The 8087-nt window shown below is 44.9% G+C and overlaps 1 pseudogene; it reads right to left on the bottom strand.

Annotated features, from left to right (window-relative positions):
• Positions 1 to 455: 455 nt before the first annotated feature.
• On the bottom strand, positions 456 to 1645 carry LOC119905046 (annotated as a pseudogene).
• Between the last annotated feature and the right edge of the window lie 6442 nt (positions 1646 to 8087).

Raw genomic sequence — 8087 nt, 5'->3', positions numbered from 1 at the left:
CCTAACCACTCTTTATTTTTTATATCATTTGACTTTAATAACAAATAATAAAAATAACAATTTGAGACATTTATGATTCTTAAATATGGACAATAATGTTACACAGAAATACGACACAAACGTAGAGTCATTTCTAGCTGAGTTTCACTTTACTGACATTGGAATATTGGAAAATAAATTTCTTTCCTTTCATTGTGTTGATTATCACTGTGATTGATTATTCAAAGACCTGTAGCAGTGGCTGGAGTACTATCTGTTCTTGAATTGTTATGAAGATACAACATACAAAACAACATCAATGCATATATGAATACCACATTAAAAGACAAAAGATAAAATAAAACAGAATTTGTGTATTTGTTTACTTCAGTGACTCTGCAATGGCACATAAAAACACTTTTCCTCCTTCACAGAAAAGCTCATGAGTCCAGTGTCAGTCACTCCACAGTGTCTCTCTACAGTATGTTGGCCCCACAGGAGTGAGCCTGCAGTATCTGAAGTGTAACAATCAGTTTAACAGATTTTCTAAACCAGGGGTAGAAAAAGGCATAAATCACAGGGTTTAGACAGGAGTTCAAAATTAACAGAGAAACCATAAGAAGCTCAGATGAAGGACTGATTACGAGGTCATTGCCTGAGAGATACACACAGTAAAATGGACAGTAACACATGAGAAACACAGCAACAACAACAGCAAGACTCCTGGCTGCTTTCATCTCAGATTTCCTAGCTGTTACAGTCGCTGAACGCTTCAGTGTGACTGCTCTAATATGGGAGCGCATGGCACGAGCCTGAGACATAGCCACTGCAAACACTCTTACATACATAATGATGATGGCACTGATGGGAATGATGAAGCTGAAAAGGAGGTCAACAACTCCTATTAGGTTAACCAAACATTCTCCATAGCAGGAATTATACTTGCCTGGTTGTATTAGGTGATCATATAATAAGAAAACATTGTAGAAAACAGCGTAACCCCAACACAGGTAAACACAGATTTTAACTCTCTTTGCAGTGATTTTGGTGTGGTAGTGCAGAGGGTCACAGATAGCCACATAACGGTCAAATGATATGAGCACCATGGTAATGGCTGAGGAACAAATAGTGATGAAGTTTATAAAATAATACAGAACACACACCAGGTCACCCAGGAGCCAGCAGGGCTCTGTTAAGAGAATTTGAAACGGCATCACAAGGAGGCCCACGAGAAAAGTCTGAGACAGCCAGAGAGAGGAGGAGGATGTTGGTGGGGGTGTGGAGCTGCCTGAAGGGGGGAGAATATCATCACTGTGAATGTTACAAACACCAACAACATTATCACCAATAGAAGTACTTGTCTTTGTATCAGTATAGTAAATGTGGCTGTTGTGAGCACTGTTAATAAACAAAAGTCTCATCAAACCATCAGGATGTAATGCTCAGATCTCACTACAACAAAACATTATCAATGCTAAGACATTTATCTCTGCCTGAAGTGGGAGATGGAGATGATGACCAGCAGGTTGAGAGCCACAGTGAGGAGAGAGATGGAGGACAGCACAATATAAATGAACATTGCCTCAGCCCGAGGGCGAATGTGCTTCTTGCAGGAGGTGTTGAGGAGTTGTGGAAAGCAGAGTTCAGCTTCCTCCAGGTTCTGCATCGTCAGAGAGAGGAGGAGAGGAGGAGCTGCTGAACACACAGCTTTCTCAGCAAAGTTCTGTCATACAGCTGATTTATGTCTCTCCTCATTCCCTCTTCTCCCTCCCCTCCTGTCTGTCTCTCTATTTCACACTGATCTTCCTTCTCTCTCACTCTATGCATCATGCTCTGCATCTGCATCTTCATCACTCTCTGGTGCAACAGGTTGTGTTTGTTTTGTTTTGGCTGATGGATGGACTCTAGTTACATTAGCATTAGCCTTTGGAAAAGAGATCATGTAAAAAAAAACAACCCTGCATCCTGTGCACTAACCAATATTCAGGACAACTTTTATCAAATAAACTAATATTTGCACTGCAGTAAGTAAGTATGTATAGCTCTGTTCTGGGACCTCCCTGCCCATCGGAATGAGCTGAAATTTGTTGAGAAGTGCTGTCATCTGTGGTCATCAGTGTCTGTGGAGAAACGAGTAGCAGTTGCACTTTGGTAGCATGCCACAGGGTCAGGGTACAGGACAATCTCTCATCTCTTTGGAATAAGCACAGCGACAGTATGCCATGGAGTTGTTACGCCCTCTTAACCATGACCCTGGCTGGTGGCTGTGTGTGTGCGAGTGGCTTTTGATTTGCTTTTTGCCTTTTGTGCTGTGTGCTTGGTGGGTTTTGTTTTTGTCTGTCTTCTCTTATGTCTCCTGGAGCAGGTCGGTGTGGCACACCTGTTCTCTGTCACAATCAAGCACCTGTTTTGCATTCCCTCCTCACCGCTCACTACTTAACCCTGGCCAGCTCTCCAGTCCTTGCCAGATTGTTGTGTAACCTGAGTTGCACGCGTCACACCAGCCTCTGATCGCAGTTTAATCCTAAGTCTAGTTAGTTCTGTGTTTGCCTGCTAATTTGCTCTGTCTTTCACCTTCAGGAAATTCTCCCTGTTCCCCTGGATTACCTGTCCCCGCCAGTCTGCACAGTTGTCTGGAGTTATCCCCACCTCGCCGTGCCTGCCAGCTCCCACAACTTCTCCCTCCCCAACAGAACCCGGATCTTGCCCTGATCCCCCTCAGCTCGCTTATTCCCTCTCTGTTGTCAAATAAAGCTCTTAAATTCACCATTGGCTCCGGTCTGCTTTTGGGTACTGCTTTGAATCCTGACAGGTGTCTATAAGATCGCAGGACCATCACGCTGGTGCTGAAAGGACAGCAGATATCTTTTCAAAGATAGGGGGGTAGCAGATTCCTTTACCTCCTGTGCTGGCAATCTGAGTTTTTCAATGTGTGCTGCTGTGAGTCCTTCTGCAGAAGACTTGAATAAAATTCACAGAAAGACAATTGTTTGCCTGAGCTATTTATTTGAAAACCTCGGATTGCCAGCACAATTTTGGCATTGTCGGCAGGATCACACGCGTGGGAAGAGTTGGACGCTCGGAGCTGAAGGTGAAAACCGTACAGTCAGAGTCTGGAACTCTGGGACTTCAAACCTCCCCTCCAAAATATGGGTGAGACGTTGAGGGCTTGACGCCTGAGTGTCTGGGGCTCGCTCACCGCTGTGATCCATAAGAACCTTTAGTACTGAGTCACAGGACTCAGAACTAAATTTAAGTAAAAAGGGTTTTTATTTAGAGTTGTTTTCCTAACGGAATACAAGGGTGAATAAGTGAGCAAATTTGAATGTGTTTACTGCAGATGAATGACTGAATTGTGAATGAAGCAACAAGATCCTTAATAGTCCGTAATGAATGCTCCTAACATTAATTACATGATTGCTAACTATGGTTTGGGAAGCATTGAACAGCTGGACATGTGGGTAAAGCAGTGTGGGTTTCCAGCAGCAGGTTTTAGCCTTAGACAGTTAGACACTCTTAAGGTACAAAAGAGAAGGAAGCCACAGGGACAGGAAATTAAAGGTAGAGACAGACTCCTAACAATTCTGCATCTCAGTGTGTCAAACTAGATCGGGACCTGGACTCAGTTCCTCCATGACCACGTCATCCCTTGCTCCACGCACAGACCAACCTACAGCCGGTGCGGCAGCGGCAGGACAGCCACTGCCAGAAAGACAGCCAGAGGAGCAGAAACCTGTTGTTGAAAATATCTACCCACAGGCCGAGTAAACAGCAGCGGCTGTGGGAGGGGAACCAGTGAGAGCCGCAACACCATGACCGTACAGGGAAGCATATAAATCGCCCTGAGGTGCACAATGCACCCCCAGCAATCACAGCACCAGCCGTCGCAGCCCGGCCCACACCAGATCCAACGCGGTTTATAGTCAAAGATCCAATTCACTTACAAGATTCCAAATGACAGCCCCAATGATGGAAGTGGCGTCAGGAAATGGAAACGCACAGCTGGTCCACAGATCGTGGCTGTACAGCGGGATTAAGGAAGCATCACAACAGCTTCCTCGAGTCCAGGACTGTGGAGTGAAATATGCTGAACATCTGATGATCTTTTGCCAACATTTCAGACCCCTGAACTGAGACGACTGATGACTCTTCAGATGGGGGTAACCTGGGCACGGGTGTCAGCGGGTTATCCCGCAGAGGACATTAGACTTTCAAAACCTTCCTGGGACGACACAGAAAACGCAGGCCACAGACAGGTGGTTAATAATCTCTGCAAGAACATAGGGGAATTATTTCCCTGGAAGCTGGACTGGGCACTATTGACAGGGTACACACAAGTACGTGACGCTAAAGTGAGAGACTTCCTGAACAGAATCGCTGAGCTTCACGAAATCCACAGCGGTCTGACAAAGCCAGAAGTGATGGGAACCATCACATCCCATCACCCTTTGGGAAGCGACTCTCAGGAACAACTTTCTCACCAGCCTGAGACACAAAATCAGCAACATGGTGAAGCGGCACTGTTTGGCATGGCAACATGAACACCTGGAGATTGTTCAAAGACATGCCATCCATGCTGAAGATGTCCTCTTGGATAAAAAAGATCAAAGAGCACAGCAGAAAGACAGGCTGCAAATGGCACAGTTGCAAAGCCAGAGAAAAGGTAAAGGTAGTGACAAAAAATCGGCATCGTGGAGACAGAGGAAAAGGAAGTGGCAGATTGGACGCATGTTTCTATTGCAAAAAGCACAAACACTGGGCCTGAGACTGCCCAGGGGCTGATAAGGAACACATGGCTGATTGACTGGAAGGGGAGAAACTGAGGCCAGGGAAGGGATGTTTGGACACTGGATCTCAGATGACAGAGCAACCTACACATAAATCACATACCTAACTCAGTTCCTCATGTCCCTCTGGTCAAAGATGTCACGTATGATGTCTGTGAAGATTCTCAGTCATCCAGGTCATGGTTATTCAAAGAAGTTTAAAGTCAAGGGCAACTGGACTTGGTTGAAGATACTAGAAGACGTTTCATCCCTCATCCAAGGGAAGTCTTCAGTTCTGACTGACTAGTAGGGAAATTAAGCTATTATAACCTCAGTGGGGTCATTTGCCAGGATCGTCAATACCGCTGGTTAGTGTTCCTGGCTGTTGTAACGACAGTCGTTATGGTCATTAGGACTACCCAAGGCCAAGACTGAATGACCATCGTTGGTATCTTCACCTGAGGCCAATAGGTTACGTTTGTTGAGTTTCCTGGGAAGTGATGAAAGGACAGATTGTAAGTGGGGGATAAGTGGTGGCGTAGACCCCCTCCCCTGTTCAATGACGGCTTCTCAACCCTGGTGTAGATGGCTTCCTTGACACCTCTTTCAAACCATCCATCTTCTCTGTCTAAAATGTGCACCTGGTGGTCCTCAAATGAGTGTCCTCTGTCCTTCAGATGTAAGTAGACTGCAGAGTCTTGACCTGAGGAGTTGGCCCTTCTGTGTTGAGCCATGCGTTTGTGTAGTGGTTGTTTAGTCTCCCCAATATACAGGTCTGTGCATTCCTCACTACATTGGACCGCATACACTAGATTGCTTTTCTTGTGTTTGGGTGTGCGGTCTTTGGGGTGTACCAGCATCTGTCTTAGTGTGTTCTTTGGTTTAAAAAACACAGGGATGTTATGTGTGTTGAAAATCCTCCTGAGTTTCTCTGAAACTCCAGACACGTACGGAATCACAATGTTGTTGCGTTTGACCTTCTTTTCCTCCTCCCCTGTAGTTTTGTTCTTCTTGGATCTTGTGGCTGTTTTCACAAAGGTCCATTTAGGGTATCCACAGGCTGTAAGTGCCCTCTTCAGGTGGTTCTGTTCCTTCTCTCTGGCTTGGGCGCTTGTTGGTATGTTTTTCGCTCTGTGGTGCAGTGTTCTCATGACCCCTAGCTTGTGCTCCAGTGGGTGGTGTGAATCGAAGAGTAGGTATTGGTCTGTGTGTGTGGGTTTTCTGTAAACACCAATCTGCAGGCTCCTGTCCTCTTCAATGTGTACAGCGCAGTCCAGGAAGGCCAAACTGTTGTTGTGAACATCTTCTCGTGTGAACTTGATGTTACTGTCCACATAGCTGATGTGTTCTGTGAAGGCATGCACTTCCTGGCTTTTAATTTTGACCCAGGTGTCGTCCACATATCTGTACCAGTGGCTCAGTGCTATTCCTCTGAAGAAGTTGAGGGCTTTATTCTCCACTTCTTCCATGTAGATGTTTGCCACAATCGGGGATACCGGTGAGCCCATGGCACAGCCATGCTTCTGTCTGTAGAATCCACCGTTGTACTGGGAGTAGGTGGTGTTTAGACAGAGGTCGAGTAATTTACAGATTTGGTCAGGGCTGAGGCTAGTTCTGTTGTCCAGGGTGTTGTCTTGTGTTAGCCATTTCCTGACGGTTTCTACTGCCTCTATGGTGGGGATGCAGGTGAACAAAGAAGTCACGTCATAGGATACCATGGTTTCATCTGGATCCAGTTTTAGTCCTCGAACTTTGTTTACAAAGTCAATAGAGCTTTGGACGTGGTGAGGCGTGTTTCCCACCAAAGGAGTTAATATGGTAGATATGTGTTTGGCAATGGTGACCGAGTTAATGCTGCTGATAATCGGCCTGAGTGGGGCTCCTTCTTTGTGTATCTTGGGTAGTCCATAAATGCATGGAATGGCTTCTCCAGGGTACAAACGGTAATATTGTTCACGGGTGATGGTGTTGTCCTTCTGTAACTGTTGTAGACATTCTATGGCCTTTTTTCTTGTATCCGCTGGTTGGGTCTCGTCTCAGTGTCTCATACGTGTTTGTGTCCATTAGTAGTGTGTTGACTTTGTACTGGTAGTCCGCTGTGTTAAGGACTACCGTGCATCTTCCTTTGTCAGCAGGTAGGATAGTGATGTTTTGATCCTTGCTTAGAGATGTCACAGCCTTCCTTTCTTGGATGGTGAGGTTGGAAGGGGGGGCCTTCGCATTAGAAAGGGCTGCAGATACCTTTAGTCTGAGCTTCCGCTTCTGTTTCTGTTAATTTGTTTTTCCTAATGGCCGATTCTGTGAGGAGGTCTACTATAGGTAGTTGCTGTGGTGTAATGGCAAAGTTTAATCCTTTGGCCAGAACGTCTTTCTCTGGTTGGGTGTGTTCCCTATCTGACAAGTTTTTCACCCATCTGTTGTCTGTTTCAAGTGTTGTGGGGTTGTTGTCCTTTCTCCTCCAAGACAATTCTCCTGTTCTGTTAGTGCAGCTCGCTCTGGACTGTAGGTTTTGGAATTTCCGGGTCTGCCTTTCTTTGCTCTTTTTGTGCTGAGATAGCTGTGCTTTCTTGATGAAGTCCATGACCTTTCCCAGTGCTGTACTGGGCAGATATGTTTCTACTTTGTGGTGTATGTTGTCCATTTCTTTGTTCAGGACTTCAATTGTGAAGTGTATCTGTCTCACTCTCTCGTTCAGTAGCTGGTGTTGCGCTTTTTCCAGGATTATTCCGGCTCTTGCTGGAGCCTAAGTGTAGGCTAGCTGGAGAATAAGACTCCACGGAATAAGACTTGGCAACAGACTGATCAGTTACTGTATCTGAATATTACATACTGGAGTTTTTTTTGTGCAGGGGTCGTTTGAATTCAAGTTGGAATTCTGGTATTGAGATTTTGGGATAAAACTAAGGTGAGTGGGTGCTTATTAGGTAGTAGTTGGCGCTGTGTGAGTGCTAGATAACAAGATTTTTGTGATTGCTCTGGAGTTGACAAATTCCCTTGATTTTTCATTAGCGGATGTGGTAAGATTGCCACCTATCAACAATTAGGTAGAATTAAAAGAAAAATAAACAAATAAGTAATAATAAAAATAATTTACAATAAAGAAATATAAAAGAGTTGTCACTATGCGGAAAAAGGACATTAAAATGTTGAAAGTAACTACTCCGGTTGATGTAGTACAAAAAAAAATCCTCTAGTTAATGGTATTGTAAAGTTATCTGAAAAATGGCATAAACGTTGGCCTAATATTGAACAACCATGGCCTGTGGAAGGGACTCTTAACCCAGGTGTACTTAAAATAATGCAAGTACTTGTGTCCACATATAAGGCGGATCAAAATAAGGG

This window comes from Micropterus salmoides, unplaced genomic scaffold (genome assembly GCF_014851395.1).
Source record: "Micropterus salmoides isolate LMB-PRFRI ecotype aquatic unplaced genomic scaffold, ASM1485139v1 Ms_hic_scaffold_16, whole genome shotgun sequence".
Lineage (NCBI taxonomy): Eukaryota > Metazoa > Chordata > Actinopteri > Centrarchiformes > Centrarchidae > Micropterus > Micropterus salmoides.
Note: the sequence above shows the minus strand (reverse complement) of the source record. Positions and strands in the feature narration are given on the sequence as shown.